Source organism: Procambarus clarkii, chromosome 43 (assembly GCF_040958095.1).
Source record: "Procambarus clarkii isolate CNS0578487 chromosome 43, FALCON_Pclarkii_2.0, whole genome shotgun sequence".
Taxonomy (NCBI): domain Eukaryota; kingdom Metazoa; phylum Arthropoda; class Malacostraca; order Decapoda; family Cambaridae; genus Procambarus; species Procambarus clarkii.
In genome coordinates, this window is record NC_091192.1 from 25,219,252 (window position 1) to 25,238,981 (window position 19,730).

The 19,730-nt window shown below is 50.3% G+C and overlaps 1 long non-coding RNA gene across 1 annotated transcript in view; it reads right to left on the reverse strand.

Moving 5' to 3' along the window:
* The window catches only part of LOC138350012 (uncharacterized), a 157,914-nt gene that overhangs the window by 121,555 nt on the left and 16,629 nt on the right, over nucleotides 1-19,730 (reverse strand). The window contains exon 2 of the long non-coding RNA XR_011221985.1: nucleotides 7,251-7,281. This is a non-coding gene — a long non-coding RNA (uncharacterized lncRNA). The remainder of the gene's footprint in view (nucleotides 1-7,250; nucleotides 7,282-19,730) is intronic.

Consider the following 19,730-nt stretch of genomic DNA (forward strand, 5'->3'; position numbering starts at 1 on the left):
GGGGCCAGTGTTGGTGGCAAGCCTGGCACCACCAGGGGCCAGTGTTGGTGGCAAGCCTGGCACCACCAGGGGCCAGTGTTGGTGGCAACCCTGACACCACCAGGGGCCAGTGTTGGTGGCAAGCCTGGCACCACCAGGGGCCAGTGTTGGTGGCAACCCTGACACCACCAGGGGCCAGTGTTGGTGGCAACCCTGGCACCACCAGGGGCCAGTGTTGGTGGCAACCCTGACACCACCAGGGGCCAGTGTTGGTGGCAAGGCTGACACCACCAGGGACCAGTGTTGGTGCCAACCCTGGCACCACCAGGGGCCAGTGGTGGTGGCAACCCTGGCACCACCAGGGGCCAGTGTTGGTGGCAACCCTGACACCACCAGGGGCCAGTGGTGGTGCCAACCCTGGCACCACCAGGGACCAGTGTTGGTGCCAACCCTGACACCACCAGGGGCCAGTGTTGGTGGCAAGCCTGGCACCACCAGGGGCCAGTGGTGGTGGCAAGGCTGACACCACCAGGGACCAGTGTTGGTGCCAACCCTGGCACCACCAGGGACCAGTGGTGGTGCCAACCCTGGCACCACCAGGGACCAGTGTTGGTGCCAACCCTGACACCACCAGGGGCCAGTGTTGGTGGCAAGGCTGACACCACCAGGGACCAGTGTTGGTGCCAACCCTGGCACCACCAGGGGCCAGTGGTGGTGGCAACCCTGACACCACCACGGAATGCCTTTCATTACCCTCGGGTTCTTCTGGCAATTACCCATTAACCACCGACCGGAATTTAATTCCTCTCCAAATTGTCCCTTTCCACATCTAACTTGGCTTTTGAAATTGTTTGATGGCTAGACCTAAGCTGACTGGATTGTGCTGATTTGACCAGTGCTGGACAGATTTGACCAGTGCTGGACAGATTTGACCAGTGCTGAACAGATTTGACCAGTGCTGGACAGATTTGACCAGTGCTGGACAGATTTGACCAGTGCTGAACAGATTTGACCAGTGCTGGACAGATTTGACCAGTGCTGGACATATTTGACCAGTGCTGGACAGATTTGACCAGTGCTGGACAGATTTGACCAGTGCTGGACAGATTTGACCAGTGCTGAACAGATTTGACCAGTGCTGGACAGATTTGACCAGTGCTGAACAGATTTGACCAGTGCTGAACAGATTTGACCAGTGCTGGACAGATTTGACCAGTGCTGGACAGATTTGACCAGTGCTGGACAGATTTGACCAGTGCTGGACATATTTGACCAGTGCTGGACATATTTGACCAGTGCTGGACAGATTTGACCAGTGCTGGACAGATTTGACCAGTGCTGGACAGATTTGACCAGTGCTGGACAGATTTGACCAGTGCTGGACAGATTTGACCAGTGCTGGACAGATTTGACCAGTGCTGAACAGATTTGACCAGTGCTGGACAGATTTGACTTGGACAGATCTGACTAGTGCTGGACAGACTTGACCAGTGCTGGACAGATTTGACTTGGACAGATCTGACCAGTGCTGAACAGACTTGACCAGTGTTGGAGTGATCTGAGTGTAACCTGCAGTGAACTAACATAACACGTGACGTAATGTGGTTCACCTAAGACACGACCTGACAAGGTGTGAGACTGTACCTGACACAACGTGACCGCATTTAGGAAGGAGAAGAACTTTTAAAAAATAATTAAACAAGCGAAGAAAAACCCAGTTGAACTATTGAAGAAAAACCCAACTGAACAACTGAAACTGGGATACAATATTCCTTAGAGTAATAGAGAGTGGGGCGCGACGGGGCACCAGTCTGCCTTAACTGTAATTAGCAAATACACTAAAGAACTCATTCCAAACAACACGTCTTGTACCTGTATGACCTTTGAGGAGCGTGGAGTGATTATACAAGATAGGACACGTACAGGCAGCCAACTGACCTTGGCACACATGAAAGAACTCTTTAACATTACTGACCCTAAACAATTATCACTTGTAAGCAATAGTTTGCAACTTGTGAACCTTATAAACACTTCTCTTCGTCAGGTTCATGAACACCATCACCCACGACCAACTCTTAAATTTCTCACGTGGAATGTGAGAAGCGTGCGGAGGAGGCTGTTTGATCTACTGATGTACACTATTGCCAACAACAGTGATGTACTGTGCCTGCAGGAACCATACACTACAAGCACTACTGATGTACACTGGTGCCAACAACAGTGATGTACTGTGCCTGCAGGAACCATACACTACAAGCACTAATGATGTACACTAGTGCCAACAACAGTGATGTACTGTGCCTGCAGGAACCATACACTACAAGCACTAATGATGTACACTGGTGCCAACAACAGTGATGTACTGTGCCTGCAGGAACCATACACTACAAGCACTAATGATGTACACTGGTGCCAACAACAGTGATGTACTGTGCCTGCAGGAACCATACACTACAAGCACTAATGATGTACACTGGTGCCAACAACAGTGATGTACTGTGCCTGCAGGAACCATACACTACAAGCACTAATGATGTACACTGGTGCCAACAACAGTGATGTACTGTGCCTGCAGGAACCATACACTACAAGCACTAATGATGTACGCTGGTGCCAACAACAGTGATGTACTGTGCCTGCAGGAACCATACACTACAAGCACTAATGATGTACACTAGTGCCAACAACAGTGATGTACTGTGCCTGCAGGAACCATACACTACAAGCACTAATGATGTACACTGGTGCCAACAACAGTGATGTACTGTGCCTGCAGGAACCATACACTACAAGCACTACTGATGTACACTGGTGCCAACAACAGTGATGTACTGTGCTTGCAGGAACCATACACCACAAGCACTAATGATGTACACTGGTGCCAACAACATTGATGTACTGTGCCTGCAGGAACCATACACTACAAGCACTAATGATGTACACTGGTGCCAACAACAGTGATGTACTGTGCCTGCAGGAACCATACACTACAAGCACTAATGATGTACACTGGTGCCAACAACAGTGATGTACTGTGCCTGCAGGAACCATACACTACAAGCACTAATGATGTACACTGGTGCCAACAACAGTGATGTACTGTGCCTGCAGGAACCATACACCACAAGCACTAATGATGTACGCTGGTGCCAACAACATTGATGTATTGTGCCTGCAGGAACCATACACTACAAGCACTAATGATGTACGCTGGTGCCAACAACATTGATGTACTGTGCCTGCAGGAACCATACACTACAAGCACTAATGATGTACGCTGGTGCCAACAACAGTGATGTATTGTGCCTGCAGGAACCATACACTGCAAACACAAAAAATAAAACGCCACCCAAACTCCCAGGTTATGTAGCTTTCTCAAATGTTGGTTCCCATGATGTCGGTATCTTGACGTATGTTAAAAGTAACCTAGTGTGTAAACATGTTAAAAACCACAAAAGTGACGACTCATATTATCAGCAGTTTCAGATTGCTACAGCGACCACCGGGTTTATTAACTTAGTTAATGTATATATAAGGTGTGATCAAATGGTGGAAGCTTCTCTCCCAAAAATCACCAGCAGCTCTCAATTCCTTGTCATGGGTGATGTTAATGCTAGACACACTAGCCTGGGTGACACTAAAGCTAATAAATGGTAGTTTTTTGGTGAAATATTTAAGAGACAATAACATGTCCGTATTGAACTTTGACTCGTGTAACGTCACACACCTCATGGGTGGCAGGCTGGGTCCTCATTGGTCACGGTCTCAACGATAATGCTGTTAGACGATCACTTGTTCACGAATTAGTTAGTGATCATTTTGCTATATTCAGTTTATACACCATCAATAATGTCAAATCCCTAAGCAGGCGATGAGTCACAATAACGTGGCTGAAGTATGTTGACCAGACCACACACTAGAAGTTGAAGGGACGACGCCGTTTCGGTCCGTCCTGGACCATTCTGAAGTCGATACTCAAGTCGAAACGTCGTCGTCCCTTCAACTTCTAGTGTGTGGTCTGGTCATCAAATCCCTAAGTATTGAAAAAATATATATTCCTGAAAATTTACACATGCAGAAATTCGGCATTTCTGAATGGTATAACACTTACTGCTTTACTGCCGTCAATGCATTATATGAGGAGCTGGTCACTGAAGTAACCGCTTTTTATGACAATGTTGTAAAATCCACAAGACCCAAACCAGTACTCACGTAGTTGTACTCACCTAGTTGTGTTTGCGGGGGTTGAGCTCTGGCTCTTTGGTCCCGCCTCTCAACCGTCAATCAACAGGTGTACAGATTCCTGAGCCTATCGGGCTCTATCATATCTACACTTGAAACTGTGTATGGAGTCAGCCTCCACCACATCACCCCCTAATGCATTCCATTTGTCAACCACTCAGACACTAAAAAAGTTCTTTCTAATATCTCTGTAGCTCATTTGGGCACTCAGTTTCCACCTGTGTCCCCTTGTGCGTGTTCCCCTTGTGTTAAATAGACTGTCTTTATCTACCCTATCAATCCCCTTCAGAATCTTGAATGTGGTGATCATGTCCCCCCTAACTCTTCTGTCTTCCAGCGAAGTGAGGTTTAATTCCCGTAGTCTCTCCTCGTAGCTCATACCTCTCAGCTCGGGTACTAGTCTGGTGGCAAACCTTTGAACCTTTTCCAGTTTAGTCTTATCCTTGACTAGATATGGACTCCATGCTGGGGCTGCATACTCCAGGATTGGCCTGACATATGTGGTATACAAAGTTCTGAATAATTCTTTACACAAGTTTCTGAATGCCGTTCGTTCGTTCGTTCAGTGAGGAAGGGACAGAGGTGGTTCACTGACTCACGCCTTAAGCCCCCTGCATGACAGAGTTCTATTCCTCGCTGAGCAGTATAAAACACATAAAACAACTGACACCCTCAACATATTTCTTAAGGCCAGCAGAGATTTTTGAGAGCTAAAGGCTGCAACCCATCCTCCGGGTTGACAGTACGGTGCAACCCATCCTCCGGGTTGACAGTACGGTGCAACCCATCCTCCGGGTTGACAGTACGGTTTATTACTAAGTGTAATTAGTTCATTACCTGACTGTTAGCAATATTACATAATTACACTTGTGCTGTTACATTTACCTCTCCATTTATTCTCCTCGTTTTCTGTAAAGACACTCAGAATTTTAGGATGAATTTTTCAAGTTCAATTTGCTATACACAAGTTTTAAATATCAGGAATTTTATTCAGTTTTATTGAACAATAGAGATTTTATACAAAATTTGAATATATCCTGAGTTACTTTACAATTTATTGAAATATTTTAGTTTTGTTTTATTAGTTTTATAAAACTGTAATATCAATATAGCTATAGCTTAAGTACTAACTGTAATTAAGAAGCAATAAAATGCTCATCTTCAAACACTAAGAAGGTTAGGTTAGGTCGTGGTTCTCTATTCACCTTTTCAGGTAAACTCAAATATTCACAATATATTTGACAGTACGGTTTAATACTACCATGAGGTTACCTTGAGGTTACCCTGAGGTGCTTCCGGGGCTCAGCGTCCCCGCGGCCCGGTCGTCGACCAGGCCTCCTGGTTGCTGGACTGATCAACCAGGCTGTTCGACGCGGCTGGTCGCAGCCTGACGTATGAGTCACAACCCGGTTGATCAGGTATCCTTTGGAGGTGTTTGTCAAGTTCTCTCTTGAACACTGTGAGGGGTCGGTCAGTTATGCCCCTTATGTGTAGTGGAAGTGTGTTGAACAGTCTCGGGCCTCTGATGTTGATAGTTCTCTCTCAGAGTACCTGTTGCACCTCTATTCTTCAACGGGGGTACGCTGCACATCCTGCCATGCCTTCTGGTCTCATGTGATGTTATTTCTGTGTGCAGGTTTGGGACCAGCCCCTCAATTATTTACTAAGTGTGTATACTAATTATACTAAGTGAAAATAAGTACAATTCCTGACTGCTATGAATGGTAAATAATTGCACTTACTTGTGCTGTTACATTTACCTCCCCATGTTTGGAGGACGAGCTGAAAAGAACAGGTGTATAACCAGCACTGGGAACAGTTTCTGCAAGGCATCAATCATGCAACATCCTCATCCCAAATGTGGAATAAAATTAAAAAGATTTCTCGTGCTAGCAGTCGTCAACTTGATCACCATTCACCTGTAGACTATGCCGACATGCTGCTTCAGCAATATGCAAGCACTGCTAGTATAAGCAGCCTGCCCCTAGATGTACAACACCATCTGGCTAGTACTAAAATAAATCGTAACTTCAATATTGAAATTGCCTGTAGTGAAATAGGGCCTGATGATAACTATGGCATAACCCCCTTTGAAATTAAAAATGCACTCAAGAAAGGTAAGGCTACCTCTCCTGGAGAGGATGGCATCACATACAACACCATGAGAGTACTTGCTGAGCTGCCAAATAGCCATTTGCTAGAATTGTTTAATCAAAGTCTAAGGTAGGGTGTTTAACCTGACCGCTGGACACAGGGACTCATAATACCCATACCCAAGCCTAATTCACAAAAATTCAGACCCATCTCTCTGACGTCGTGCATGTGTAAGGTTCTTGAAAGGATAGTACTCGACAGACTAAAGTTTCAAATCAAGCCCCACCTTGCCCCTAACCTGTATGGTTTCCTTCCTGGAAGAAGCACACAAACTTGCTTTGCTGAGTATTTTATTAGAGAGAAACCAAGTTCTCAGGCGGCATTTATTGATCTCCAAACTGTTTTTGATACAACACGGAAATAATCTTAAACCAACTAGCTTCTTTTGGAGTTAAGGGAAGACTGTTGACATGGCTCAGGGGGTACCTGAGTAACAGAACCGCCTCAGTCCTATCAAGGGGGTCAAAAGTAAACTCTGTGCACCCTTTGAGTTGGGTACACCCCAGGGTGGAGTGCTAAGTCCTACACTGTTCTATGTTCTGATGCACAGATTAACAATTGATATTCCTACACTGAGTGCGAATATCCCACACTGCAGGTATATTATACTGAGGTATACTGCAGGTATATTACACCGGGGTATACTGCAGGTATATTACACTGAGGTATACTGCAGGTATATTTCACTAGGTATAAGGATTATATTCCAAACAATTATGGTGGTAACTAGAAGGACGTGAGGTCATGTTTGCCGTAAATGCAGAGGTTAATGATGAGTGATGTCTGACTTAGCCAACAGTACTGTAAACTACTACTAATATTAACGACAGTAACAACAATTGGGTTTGTCTTACAGAGAGTAAACTGCTTCTTACCTTAATTATCAGCATAACTCGGCCATTAGATCTGAAAAATATAATTGAAAATAATATTTGAAAATGTCATTAAGAGAAAGTGAAAACTGGGCATGCCTAGCTCGCTCTCTCTCTCTCTCTCTCTCTCTCTCTCTCTCTCTCTCTCTCTCTCTCTCTCTCTCTCTCTCTCTCTCTCTCTCTCTCACATGGAGAGAGAGAGAGAGAGGGTCATCATACCAGGACATCTGACCACCTCAGCTTCACCTTGACGTAGTGTTGCAAGAGTGTGTGTGTGTGTGAGAGTTACTGTGTGTTCAAGTGTCACATCTCCCCTACCACCATGGACCACACTGTCTCTCTCTCTCCTCCACTCTCACTCTCTCGCTCGCTCTCCATTAAGAGTGCAATTTAAACCCCCACTCTTGTGTATTTGTGAATGTTATGTAAAGATTTACAGGAAGTGTTCGGCACTCTCCTGAGTGGTTGTCAAGGTCTGAGGGTTGTTAGGACGAAACTTACATCTTAACGTGTAATGAGGCTGTTACCCTGCGTCCTGTCTTCACTCTCTCTCTCGTTAACTCTCTTTCTCTCGCCGATTCTCTCACTTTCACTCTAATATGTAGTAGTATCACGTCGATATGTGTGCCAGTATGTATCTCATTTACCAATATGTATCACGTTTACAATACCATATATTTATATATATAAATATGACCCCATATTACAGTTAGTTACAGCCAAGTATGATAGGTAGAATTTTGTTATAATAATAGTGTTCCAGGTGGTAAGAAAACTAATTGTTTTTAAATGTTAGTTTTTAGAAAGTTTGAAGGGTCAACCCGATCCCAAAGTGGACAGGAGGTTGCCAGTAGTCCCTCTAGCATCGTGCTGTGCGGCATGTTCCCTTGACTGCCGCCAACCATAACTCTGTTATGCTAGAGTTTGTTCCCAATAATAATTTCTGTGAAATATTGAGTGAGATTAGCCCTAAGCATCTGGCCTCCACCCTCTGACAACTGAATGAATTACCCGATATTGACCCCATGCTTGACCCCTATGCTTGACCCCATGCTTGACTCCATGCTTGACCCCATGCTTGACCCCATGCTTGACCCCATGCTTGACCCCCCATGCTTGACCCCATGCTTGACCCCCCATGCTTGACTCCATGCTTGACCCCATGCTTGACCCCATGCTTGACCCCATGCTTGACCCCCATGCTTGACTCCATGCTTGACCCCATGCTTGACCCCATGCTTGACCCCATGCTTGACCCCATGCTTGACCCCATGCTTGACCCCATGCTTGACCCCCATGCTTGACCCCATGCTTGACCCCCCATGCTTGACCCCATGCTTGACCCCCCATGCTTGACTCCATGCTTGACCCCATGCTTGACCCCCCATGCTTGACTCCATGCTTGACCCCATGCTTGACCCCATGCTTGACCCCATGCTTGACCCCCCATGCTTGACTCCATGCTTGACCCCATGCTTGACCCCATGCTTGACCCCATGCTTGACCCCATGCTTGACCCCATGCTTGACCCCATGCTTGACCCCCCATGCTTGACCCCATGCTTGACCCCCATGCTTGACCCCATGCTTGACCCCCCATGCTTGACCCCATGCTTGACCCCATGCTTGACCCCATGCTTGACCCTATGCTTGAACCCCATGCTTGACCCCATGCTTGACCCTATGCTTGACCCCCATGCTTGACCCCATGCTTGACCCTATGCTTGACCCCATGCTTGACCCCCATGCTTGACCCCATGCTTGACCCTATGCTTGACCCCATGCTTGACCCCCATGCTTGACCCCATGCTTGACCCCCCATGCTTGACCCCATGCTTGACCCCATGCTTGACCCCATGCTTGACCCTATGCTTGAACCCCATGCTTGACCCCATGCTTGACCCTATGCTTGACCCCATGCTTGACCCCCCATGCTTGACCCCATGCTTGACCCTATGCTTGAACCCCATGCTTAACCCCATGCTTGACCCCATCGTTGACCCCATGCTTGACTCCATGCTTGACCCCATGCTTGACCCCATGCTTGACCCCATGCTTGACCCTATGCTTGAACCCCATGCTTGACCCCATGCTTGACCCCATGCTTGACCCCATGCTTGACCCTATGCTTGAACCCCATGCTTGACCCCATGCTTGACCCTATGCTTGAACCCCATGCTTGACCCCATGCTTGACCCCATGCTTGACCCCATGCTTGACCCTATGCTTGAACCCCATGCTTGACCCCATGCTTGACCCTATGCTTGAACCCGTGCTTGAACCCATGCTTGACCCTATGCTTGAACCCCATGCTTGACCCCATGCTTGACCCCATGCTTGACCCCATGCTTGACCCTATGCTTGAACCCCATGCTTGACCCCATGCTTGACCCCATGCTTGACCCCATGCTTGACCCTATGCTTGAACCCCATGCTTGACCCCATGCTTGACCCTATGCTTGAACCCGTGCTTGAACCCATGCTTGACCCTATGCTTGACCCCATGCTTGACCCCATGCTTGACCCTATGCTTGACCCTATGCTTGAACCCATGCTTGACCCCATGCTTGACCCTATGCTTGACCCCATGCTTGACCCCATGCTTGACCCCATGCTTGACCCCATGCTTGACCCTATGCTTGACCCTATGCTTGAACCCATGCTTGACCCCATGCTTGACCCTATGCTTGACCCCATGCTTGACCCTATGCTTGAACCCATGCTTGACCCTATGCTTGACCCCATGCTTGACCCTATGCTTGACCCCATGCTTGACCCTATGCTTGAACCCATGCTTGACCCCATGCTTGACCCTATGCTTGACCCCATGCTTGACCCTATGCTTGAACCCATGCTTGACCCTATGCTTGACCCCATGCTTGACCCTATGCTTGACCCCATGCTTGACCCTATGCTTGACCCCATGCTTGACCCCATGCTTGACCCCATGCTTGACCCTATGCTTGACCCCATGCTTGACCCTATGCTTGAACCCATGCTTGACCCCATGCTTGACCCCATGCTTGACCCTATGCTTGACCCCATGCTTGACCCCATGCTTGACCCCATGCTTGACCCTATGCTTGAACCCGTGCTTTATCCCATGCTTGACCCCATGCTTGACCCTATGCTTGACCCCATGCTTGACCCCATGCTTGACCCCATGCTTGACCCTATGCTTGAACCCGTGCTTTATCCCATGCTTGACCCCATGCTTGACCCCATGCTTGACCCCATGCTTGACCCCATGCTTGACCCTATGCTTGACCCCATGCTTGACCCCATGCTTGACCCTATGCTTGAACCCGTGCTTTATCCCATGCTTGACCCCATGCTTGAACCCATGCTTGACCCTATGCTTGACCCCATGCTTGACCCCATGCTTGACCCCATGCTTGACCCCATGCTTGACCCCATGCTTGACCCCATGCTTGACCCTATGCTTGAACCCATGCTTGACCCCATGCTTGACCCCATGCTTGACCCCATGCTTGAACCCATGCTTGACCCCCCATGCTTGACCCCATGCTTGACCCCATGCTTGACCCCATGCTTGACCCTATGCTTGACCCCATGCTTGACCCCATGCTTGACCCTATGCTTGAACCCATGCTTGACCCCATGCTTGACCCCATGCTTGACCCTATGCTTGACCCCATGCTTGACCCCATGCTTGACCCTATGCTTGAACCCGTGCTTTATCCCATGCTTGACCCCGTGCTCGATCACCTACTGGACCCCATGCTTGACCCCATGCTTGACCTAATACTTGACCCCATGCTTGACCCCATGCTTGACCCCATGCTTGACCCCATGCTTGACCCCATCGTTGACCCCATGCTTAACCCCATGCTTGACCCCATCGTTGACCCCATGCTTGACCCCATGCTTGACCCCATGCTTGACCCCATCGTTGACCCCATGCTTAACCCCATGCTTGACCCCATCGTTGACCCCATGTTTGACCCCATGCTTGACCCCATGCTTGACCCCATGCTTGAACCCATGCTTGACCTAATACTTGACCCCATCGTTGACCCCATGCTTGACCCCATGCTTGACCCCATCGTTGACCCCATGCTTGACCCCATGCTGCCCGCTGTTGTAGAAAGTCAGTGGTCAACAAGTGATATAAGAATTACATTACTAACATTGATACAGTAAGAAACTCTCCCAGGAGCCGTGATGAGGGTTCGAACCTCTACGCTGGGTGTTCCCAGACGCACGCTGCTCTAAACAACAACGCCACAACATGGTCAAAACAACTGCAACTTGTTGTGGTACAACACCCTGGAGACTCCCGAGGCTCCCACTGGGGCCTAACCAACGTTCACACCACCGCACCTGGCACCCGGGCTCCCTACTCCTGGAACCTCTACTTCAACACACACCACAAATCACATCTTAACACTGATATATCACAATAATGGATTTATCTGTGTATTGAAATAGTAACAATGAATTTAAATAATAATATAATACAAAGTTGTTGTTAAATATTCGCTACCTGGAACAAAAAGTTCCAAGCAGCACGGTCTATGGCGATCCCCGTGAGTTGGAACGGTGTGGGGGGACGATGCATGCTGTGGTCAACACCACAACACACCCACTTGGCCACGACATGATAAAAGCTATTCGACCTGGGACACTAACGAGTCCACTAAGGGACTTGTCTGGAGGCCCGAGACCGGCCCGTGGTGGGTTACTTGTGATCACCGTGGTTATTGTGACTAATGTTCTGCATATGTCAGATATTCACTTTGCATCAACAGAAACGTTTGGTCGTTTGTAGCAAAATTATAACTCATCTTGGCAGCAGGTAGGAATCACCAGAGGGAATCACCAGAGGGAATCACCAGAGGGAATCACCAGAAGGAATCACCAGAGGGAATCACCAGAGGGAATCACCAGAAGGAATCACCAGAGGGAATCACCAGAGGGAATCACCAGAAGGAATCACCAGAGGGAATCACCAGAGGGAATCACCAGAGGGAATCACCAGAGGGAATCACCAGTAGGAATCACCAGAAGGAATCACCAGAAGGAATCACCAGAGGGAATCACCAGAGGGAATCACCAGTAGGAATCACCAGTAGGAATCACCAGAAGGAATCACCAGAAGGAATCACCAGAGGGAATCACCAGAAGGAATCACCAGAAGGAATCACCAGAGGGAATCACCAGAGGGAATCACCAGAGGGAATCACCAGTAGGAATCACCAGTAGGAATCACCAGAAGGAATCACCAGAGGGAATCACCAGAGGGAATCACCAGAGGGAATCACCAGTAGGAATCACCAGAAGGAATCACCAGAAGGAATCACCAGTAGGAATCACCAGAGGGAATCACCAGAAGGAATCACCAGAAGGAATCACCAGAGGGAATCACCAGAGGGAATCACCAGAGGGAATCACCAGTAGGAATCACCAGAGGGAATCACCAGAGGGAATCACCAGAAGGAATCACCAGAAGGAATCACCAGAGGGAATCACCAGAGGGAATCACCAGAGGGAATCACCAGAGGGAATCACCAGTAGGAATCACCAGAGGGAATCACCAGAGGGAATCACCAGAAGGAATCACCAGAGGGAATCACCAGAGGGAATCACCAGAGGGAATCACCAGAGGGAATCACCAGAGGGAATCACCAGAAGGAATCACCAGAGGGAATCACCAGAGGGATTAACCAAAACGCAACTTCGTGTCACTGGGGTTCTTGGGGGAGGCTGGGGTTCTTGGGGAGGCTGGGATGCTTGGGGGAGGCTGGGGTTCTTGGGGGAGGCTGGGGTTCTTGGGGGAGGCTGGGGTTCTTGGGGAGGCTGGGATGCTTGGGGGAGGCTGGGGTTCTTGGGGGAGGCTGGGGTTCTTGGGGGAGGCTGGGGTTCTTGGGGGAGGCTGGGGTTCTTGGGGTTCTTGGGGAGGCTGGGGTGCTTAGGGGAGGCTGGGGTGCTTAGGGGAGGCTGGGGTTCTTGGGGTTCTTGGGGAGGCTGGGGTGCTTAGGGGAGGCTGGGGTTCTTGGGGGAGGCTGGGGTGCTTGGGGGAGGCTGGGGTGCTTGGGGAGGCTGGGGTGCTTGGGGGAGGCTGGGGTGCTTGGGGAGGCTGGGGTGCTTGGGGGAGGCTGGGGTTCTTGGGGGAGGCTGGGGTTCTTGGGGGAGGCTGGGGTGCTTGGGGGAGGCTGGGGTTCTTGGGGGAGGCTGGGGTTCTTGGGGGAGGCTGGGGTTCTTGGGGGAGGCTGGGGTGCTTGGGGGAGGCTGGGGTGCTTGGGGAGGCTGGGGTGCTGGGGGGAGGCTGGGGTGCTTGGTTAGGTTGGGGAGCTTGGGGAGGCTGGGGTGCTTGGGGGAGGCTGGGATGCTAGAGGAGGCTGGGGTGCTTGGGGGAGGCTGGGGTTCTTGGGGGAGGCTGGGGTGCTTGGGGGAGGCTGGAGTGCTTGGGGGAGGCTGGGTTTCTTGGGGGAGGCTGGGGTGCTTGGGGGAGGCTGGGGTGCTTGGGGGAGGCTGGGGTTCTTGGGGGAGGCTGGGGTTCTTGGGGGGAGGCTGGGGTTCTTGGGGGAGGCTGGGGTGCTTGGGGGAGGCTGGGGTTATTGGGGGAAGCTGGGGTGCTTGGGGGAGGCTGGGGTGCTTGGGGGAGGCTGGGGTTCTTGGGGGAGGCTGGGGTGCTTGGGGGAGGCTGGGGTGCTTGGGGGAGGCTGGGGTGCTAGAGGAGGCTGGGGTGCTTGGGGGAGGCTGGGGTGCTTGGGGGAGGCTGGGGTTCTTGGGGGAGGCTGGGGTGCTTGGGGGAGGCTGGGGTGCTTGGGGGAGGCTGGGGTGATTGGGGGAGGCTGGGGTGCTTGGGGGAGGCTGGGGTGCTAGAGGAGGCTGGGGTGCTTGGGGGAGGCTGGGGTTATTGGGGGAGGCTGGGGTGCTTGGGGGAGGCTGGGGTGCTTGGGGGAGGCTGGGGTTCTTGGGGGAGGCTGGGGTGCTTGGCGGAGGCTGGGGTGCTTGGCGGAGGCTGGGGTGCTTGGGGGAGGCTGGGGTTCTTGGGGGAGGCTGGGGTGCTTGGGGGAGGCTGGGGTGCTTGGGGAAGGCTGGGGTTCTTGGGGGAGGCTGGGGTGCTTGGGGGAGGCTGGGGTTCTTGGGGGAGGCTGGGGGTGCTTGGGGGAGGCTGGGGTGCTGGGGAGGCTGGGGTGCTTAGGGAGGCTGGGGTGCTTGGGGGAGGCTGGGGTGCTGGGGGAGGCTGGGGTGCTTGGGGGAGGCTGGGGTGCTTGGGGGAGGCTGGGGTTCTTGGGGGAGGCTGGGGGTGCTCGGGGGAGGCTGGGGTGCTGGGGAGGCTGGGGTGCTTGGGGAGGCTGGGGTGCTTGGGGGAGGCTGGGGTGCTGGGGGAGGCTGGGGTGCTTGGGGGGGTTGGGGTGTGATGTGTGATGACGTCAGTAATATATATGCAACTGAAGTCGAGACATTGTTCTCCTCGGACCTTGTCTTGCTCAAGCGACACACACACACACACACACACACTCACACACACACACACACACACACACACACACACACACACACACACACACACACACACACACACACACACACACACACACACACACTCACACACACACACACACACACACACACACACACACACACACAGCCCAACCCCCAGCCTCCCCAAGCACCCCAGCCTCCCCCAAGAACCCCAGCCTCCCCCAAGCACCCCAGCCTCCCCCAAGCACCCCAACCCCACCTTAGGCCACTTGGACAGGTTCTTGCAAGGAGTGCCGGACCAACCGGGCTGTGGTGGGTATGTGGGCCTGCGGGCCGCTCCAAGCAACAGCCTGGTGGACCAAACTCTCACAAGTCGAGCCTGGCCTCGGGCCGGGCTAGGGGAGTAGTAGAACTCCTGAAACCCTCTCCAGGTATGGCCCAGGCCTGGCTCGGCCAAGATGCGCCTGGCCCCCTACCCCGTCTAAGGCCAAGCTCGGTCAAGTGTGGCTGACCCTGAAGACGCAGCCATATAAGACATTTTGTAACCAAAAATGTTATTTTCATGAAAATAAGTTTATATTATTACAGCTGTACCCGGCCACGCGATGCTCTTGCAGGGAAGGGTTGTTGTGGCAACCCTCCCCCGTCCCCTCGTCCTCCCCACCATCCCTCCCCCTCCCCCGTCCCCCCCACCATCCCCCCCCTTCCCCGTCCCCTCGTCCTCCCCACCATCCCTCCCTCCCCGTCCCCTCGTCCTCCCCACCATCCCCCTCCCTCCCCCGTCCCCTCGTACTCCCCACCATCCCCCACTCCCTCCCCCCCCCAACAGTTAACACTGTGCAGCATCACTGAGAGTACTCAGAGTATGGGTAACGATGTTTATCAGTGCTATACCGACGGCTCTGTAGAAGAAGGTGGACGATGTACCGGATGTGCATGTAACATATTTGAACAATCTTCTCTCGTACATACAGCAATGAAGCGCGTCAATGACTGGGCAAGTACAACTCAAACCGAACTTGCAGGCATATACCTTGCCACTGAATTTTTAAAAGACAAAGGCAGTGAACTTATATACTGTGACTCGCAGAGTGCACTCCTGGCACTGAACGCACATAGTAGTGACACCCAGAAAATAGTCAGTGATATTCGAATGAATGTTTTAGCTGCTAAAGAAAACAGATTTGAAATTAAATTCCTATGGATACTATCACATGTTGGCATCTCAAGGCATGACACTGTTGATATGCTTGCAAAGACAGCCTGTAGAAAACCAGTGGTAGAAATTGATATGGGTGTTTCATTAGCAGTGACAAAGAGAATACTTAAACAAATATCTAATGAAGATCTCACCGACTTAACAAATTCACAAAGACCGGAAAGTTGTAGCATTAAATATTATGATAGATATCGTGAGGAGACATTCACATATGGGACTAATAGAACAAGAACCCGGCAATGTGATGTTATAGTGGCCAGAATACGCCTGGGATATAGACGTATCTGGCAGCTTTCTCAAAACCCCAATGTCGAGTACACAATGTGTCAACTTTGTGAAAGAGAAAACATGTACTCTCTTGAACATTATATTGTAGAATGTCCCATATTGACTGACTTTCGCCCTCCTGGGCTAAGGTATGCTGAACTGTGTAATTACTATATGAGTACTGGAACACTTGATGATATATTGGACTTGTACCCAAGATTAACCATGTAATGTATCAATTATATAATGTATGTATGTGATGTAACTATATAACCTGAGCTTGTAAAAGCACCTTAATCACCTTCAGTGATTAAGAGCTTAATTTCACACTAGTTTCTCTATCAGCTATCTCACTCTGTCAGGGTAAAAGAGACATATGTATGTGAATGCATGCGTGTGTGTATATATGTATGTATATATGTATATGTACGTATATGTGTGTGTGTATGTATATGTATGCGTATTAAGTATATATGGAAGCTGATCAGAATTACATTTCACATTTGTAAATGCACATTAATGACACTATGTAAAAGACACATCGAACACTTTATGTAGGGCATACGTAAATCTGTGTATCTTTGTATTTACGTATGTAGGTTAGCTTAGCATTTTAAAAGCACCGAATCACCTTCTGTGGTTGAGTGTTCAATAAACCCTTGAACTATATGTTTAACACATCTCTCACCCTGTCCATGGAGGACACAAGAAAATGTATATATGCTGGTTAGCATTGTAACTGTGTGGCCACGTCTGTGGTAGAAAATAATAATAAAAAAAATCTCCCTTCGTCCTCCCCACCTTTACCCCCTCCCCCGTCCCCGCATCCTCCCCACCATCCCCCACACCCATCCCCTCGGCCTCCCCACCATCCCCCACACCCATCCCCTCGGCCTCCCCACCATCCCCCACACCCATCCCCTCGGCCTCCCCACCATCCCCCACACCCATCCCCTCGGCCTCCCCACCATCCCCCACACCCATCCCCTCGGCCTCCCCACCATCCCCCACTCCCTCGTCCGATGCGTTACCAAATGATCTGATGTTCCCATCACTGAAAAATAAGAACATTTAAAAACGAAATGAAAAACAATGAAAACAAAAAAAAAATTAACTGGTCTTACGAAATGAACGGTATGGTAAACAACACAGCTCAATTCCAACGCAATGTCACACAGAATAATTAAATCATAATGAAAATAAATCAAAATCTATGGAAACTCAATTTATCAATGCAATCGGAATCATTGAAATGGTATCGTAACATATTTAGTATAGCGTGTGTTGCTTTTATGTGCAACAGATGGCGCTGTTTCCCCCCCCCACCCCCAAAAAAAAAAACTTGTTTTTACCTGTCACAGGTATGGCATGTATATAGTAGGCATATAAAAACACCCGTATATTCGAATGCAAGGTTGTATCGAAATTTCAAAGCAATTAGTGAAAAACTTTCAAAGATCAGCGATTTTGAACAAACGAACATTTTTATTTATATATAGATATATTTTGTGATTTTGTGTGTGGTTAAGCCTATGATAGGTTAGGTGTTAGTGGTGGCAGTTTCCGTCTCGTGGGTGAAGCATTCACTGTTGCAAGTCGTAAACGTTAATATTACGCCTCGATTCAATTTTGACTAATGCGTTGCATTTTTAACGGATTGAACGATTCCGTCAAAATTGCGACGTATTAAGTGAGAGAACGAGTTTCCTAATCAGTTAATTGTGGCGGCCGGATTAGCGAGCGTTTGGCCTACGTTTATGAAGACGGCAACAGTGTGTTGGGAATAGTGCCGGGTCATGTATAGCTGACGTGTGATTGGTGCTTGTGGCTTGTGGCTTGGTGATTGTGGCTTGGTGATTAGTGATTGTGACTTGGTGCTTGTGGCTTGTGGCTTGGTGCTTGCGGCTTGGTGCTTGGTGCTTGTGGCTTGTGGCTTGGTGCTTGTGGCTTGGTGCTTGTGGCTTGGTGCTTGTGGCTTGGTGCTTGTGGCTTGTGGCTTGGTGCTTGTGGCTTGGTGCTTGTGGCTTGGTGCTTGTGGCTTGGTGCTTGTGGCTCGGTGCTTGTGGCTTGGTGCTTGTGGCTTGGTGCTTGTGGCTTGTGGCTTGGTGCTTGTGGCTTGGTGCTTGTGGCTTGGTGCTTGTGGCTTGGTGCTTGTGGCTTGGTGCTTGTGGCTTGGTGCTTGTGGCTTGGTGCTTGTGGCTCGGTGCTTGTGGCTTGCTGCTTGTGGCTTGGTGCTTGTGGCTTGGTGCTTGTGGCTTGGTGCTTGTGGCTTGTGGCTTGGTGCTTGTGGCTTGGTGCTTGTGGCTTGGTGCTTGTGGCTTGGTGCTTGTGGCTTGTGGCTTGGTGCTTGTGGCTTGGTGCTTGTGGCTCGGTGCTTGTGGCTCGGTGCTTGTGGCTTGGTGCTTGTGGCTTGGTGCTTGTGGCTTGGTGCTTGTGGCTTGTGGCTTGGTGCTTGTGGCTTGGTGCTTGTGGTTTGGTGCTTGTGGCTTGGTGCTTGTGGCTCGGTGCTTGTGGCTTGGTGCTTGTGGCTTGGTGCTTGTGGCTTGGTGCTTGTGGCTTGTGGCTTGGTGCTTGTGGCTTGGTGCTTGTGGCTTGGTGCTTGTGGCTTGTGGCTTGGTGCTTGTGGCTTGGTGCTTGTGGCTTGGTGCTTGTGGCTCGGTGCTTGTGGCTTGCTGCTTGTGGCTTGGTGCTTGTGGCTTGGTGCTTGTGGCTTGGTGCTTGTGGCTTGTGGCTTGGTGCTTGTGGCTTGGTGCTTGTGGCTTGGTGCTTGTGGCTTGTGGCTTGGTGCTTGTGGCTTGGTGCTTGTGGCTTGGTGCTTGTGGCTCGGTGCTTGTGGCTTGGTGCTTGTGGCTTGGTGCTTGTGGCTTGGTGCTTGTGGCTTGTGGCTTGGTGCTTGTGGCTTGGTGCTTGTGGCTTGGTGCTTGTGGCTCGGTGCTTGTGGCTTGGTGCTTGTGGCTTGGTGCTTGTGGCTTGGTGCTTGTGGCTTGTGGCTTGGTGCTTGTGGCTTGGTGCTTGTGGCTTGGTGCTTGTGGCTTGGTGCTTGTGGCTCGGTGCTTGTGGCTTGGTGCTTGTGGCTTGGTGCTTGTGGCTTGGTGCTTGTGGCTTGGTTATTGTGGCTTGGTGCTTGTGGCTTGGTGCTTGTGGCTTGGTGCTTGTGGCTTGGTGCTTGTGGCTTGGTGCTTGTGACTTGGTGCTTGTGGCTTGGTTATTGTGGCTTGGTGCTTGTGGCTTGGTGCTTGTGACTTGGTGCTTGTGGCTTGGTGCTTGTGGCTTGGTGCTTGTGGCTTGGTGCTTGTGGCTTGGTTATTGTGGCTTGGTGCTTGTGGCTTGGTTATTGTGGCTTGGTGCTTGTGGCTTGGTGCTTGTGACTTGGTGCTTGTGGCTTGGTGCTTGTGGCTTGGTGCTTGTGGCTCGGTGCTTGTGGCTTGGTGCTTGTGGCTTGGTGCTTGTGGCTTGGTGCTTGTGGCTTGGTTATTGTGGATTGAAGCGTGTGACTTGTGGTATTATGAATGGTGTTGGGTGAGCCTCATGCCTATCCAGGAA